Source organism: Octodon degus, unplaced genomic scaffold, assembly GCF_000260255.1.
Source record: "Octodon degus isolate 3935 unplaced genomic scaffold, OctDeg1.0 scaffold00057, whole genome shotgun sequence".
NCBI lineage: Eukaryota > Metazoa > Chordata > Mammalia > Rodentia > Octodontidae > Octodon > Octodon degus.
The window spans coordinates 3,957,746-3,960,535 of NW_004524633.1; the positions used below are offsets into that span (position 1 = coordinate 3,957,746).

The 2,790-nt window shown below is 42.9% G+C and overlaps 1 pseudogene; it reads right to left on the reverse strand.

Moving 5' to 3' along the window:
* Positions 1-344: 344 nt before the first annotated feature.
* LOC111817424 lies at positions 345-576 on the reverse strand (annotated as a pseudogene).
* Between the last annotated feature and the right edge of the window lie 2,214 nt (positions 577-2,790).

Here is a 2,790-nt window from a genome sequence, read left to right on the forward strand (position 1 = left end):
CAAAATAAACATGGAGGAAAAGATTCCCCAGCATTTCAGGAGGCAGTGAGTGGAACTAAACACTGGTCATTTGGGAAATTCTGGGCAAGTGCTTCCTTATTTCTATTGCATGTGTTCTGGGGATTCTGAAACTATGAACTATGACTTACCCATTTTAAAGCCATCTTTACATTTTTGACCTATTTTCTAAGTAACAAATTACTGGTAGCATTTTTCAGTGTATTATATGTTAGAAAGGAAACATTTTTCCTACTTAACAAATGCTGATTTGCTTCCCTTCTCTGGGAATCAACCAAGAATGTGAAACCCTCAAACTCAGGTAGGGTCTCAAGAGTACAAAAGGTTTTCAGAGTGAAGTTTGATTGAGCAGGCCCTTAAAAGTCACATCTGTCCATTTCTCTTCCGTGCGTACACCCCTAAGCAAGCACAGATGCCAGTAACGCTGAGAACCACACCTAAAAAGAGCAGCGGCATCTCCAGCTTCTACTGCTCCAACAACGGGCAGAACCAGAAGTAGAGAAATGAGGACTAAGAACAACTGTGTTGAAACTGAGGTCATGATGTCGAGGTCTAGAGGGCGGAAGGCTCCAAAGAAATGATACATGTAAAATTGTATCTGACTTGAAATTCTGGATTCCCTTTCTGGATCTCCTGACGCTGAGGCGAAGAGATTACACATGACACGGCCTTCCCGGAAGCAGCCTTTACAGGAACAGCGATGAGGACCTAGGGTCCAATCTAGTAGGGAGTCCCTGAACACCCTGTAGACCCTTCCCTAAAATACAAAAATAAAAAAACAAATCCAATGCTTCTGTGGTACCTGCTGTCCTTCATCCAGCACCCTGGCCAGATTGTTCCGGGCTACAGCCAGCACGTGGCCTGCACAGTGTCAGGAGCTTGGCAGCTTCCTGCCAACATTAAGCCATCTGTGATCAAGTTTCTATGCCACTTTCCAGAATAACACACAAAACTAGTTTTGTTTTGTTTTGTTTTATTTTTTTTGGTGGAACCGGGGACTGAACTCAAGTCCTTGCACTTGCCAGGCAAGCACTTATTCTACTGAGCTATCTCCCCAGCCCCACAAAACTAGTTTTAAAAGAAACTAGTTATCTCCTTTCATATAGTAAACTCACACACTTATCCTAATTTTTTTTTGTTGTTGTTGTTGTTGAACTGGAGATTGAACTCAGGCCCTTGAGTTTGCCAGGCAAGCACTTCTTCTACTAAGCCATCTCCCTGGCCCCGGTCACATCCTAATTTAGCAGCAGGAAAATGCTATGTACAATGTTTGTAAAGTTTAGCAATACTGTCCATAAAAAACAGAAAGAGCTTAAATATTCTATAACAAGGATTTAAAAAAATAAAATACTGACCCAACTAATTTCAAAAATATGAAAGGCTGGGGCTATAGCTCAGTGGCATAAGCACCTGACTGGCAAGCCCAAGGTCCCAAGTTTGAGCCCTAGTACCACAAAACAAATAAATAAAAAGAGAAAAATATTATGAAAACTATTACAATAGAATAAAAAAAGTTTCAGCGAAAAAAGACAGATACATATTGATCCTCCAATGAAAATTTTGTAACACACATTATGGGCAAAGACTAGAACAGAATAAGTAAAAATAGCTTTAATGTACAAGTAAATGTCAATATTAAAGATTTTATTAAAGATTTGCAGATAGTACCCTCAAATTTTTAAGAACTAGAGCACATTTTATCCTCCTTGGGGAGAAACAAAGCCTGGGTTTATTCACTTGCTCCTAAGGAAACACAGCAGCAGCCACAGGGGCTCTGTGCCACCTGCCCCTCCACTGGGCCCAACACACCCAGGAACCTCACCCAGCAGCTGTAACCTCCGCCTGAGCCCTGCCCTCACAGTATGCAGGGAGTAGGGGCCACGACAGACCCAAACTTCTCTACAACTCCAAGTCTCCTGCCAGTACTCTTTGATCACAGCTCAGTAGAATAAGCACTTGCCTGGCAAGCTCAAGGGCCTGAGTTCAATCCCCGATTCGGCCCAAATAAATAAATAAATAAATAAATAAAGGGTACTTAATGGGGGGCCGGGGAGACAGCTCAGTAGAATAAGCACTTACCTGGCAAGCTCAAGGACCTGAGTTCAATCCCCGATTCCACCAAAAAAGATAACTGAAGGGTATTTAAGTTTCCTAGCAAGCAGGCTGCTTTCTGCCTCAATCACAGGCCCATCACGCCAGACAAAAACATACATCAGCCAGCCCACAGCAGTCTTGGGCAACACACCCAAGTACTTGGATTCTTTTGTCTACTGCAAAAAGTAGAAAAGGTGCTTCCTAGGCGACTCTTGCTTTCTCCCAGCTCTTCTTTCTTAGAAGATTTTATGACCACTGTGCATCAGTAGTCCTTAAGTAGCGCTACTGGACAGTTTTTATAAACTCAGCACCACACAGGTTCAGGTTCACAACAAACAAGTCTTGGTGACCTCATAAAACCATTAGCACTTAGCACTATGAGTTCTAACCTGAAAAAAGTCAACAGGTCTGACAGCCAGGAAGAAACTCGTCTGACTGCTTTCCTTGTTTCCCAATAATCAAAGCAATCTTCTCCTCCTAAGTGTCGGGCTCCCAAAGGCCTTCAAATGTCATTCAACCTCCAGGGACAGCAATCCGACTGGCAATTATGTGATAACATTCAACTTTTTTTTCTTTTTATGTATTTAGTACAGGGCCTACAGGGTCTCACTACACAGATCAGACAGGAGCCACCACACCCAGTTTCAGTCGCTGTCTCAGTGGCAGGGATGGGGGGCC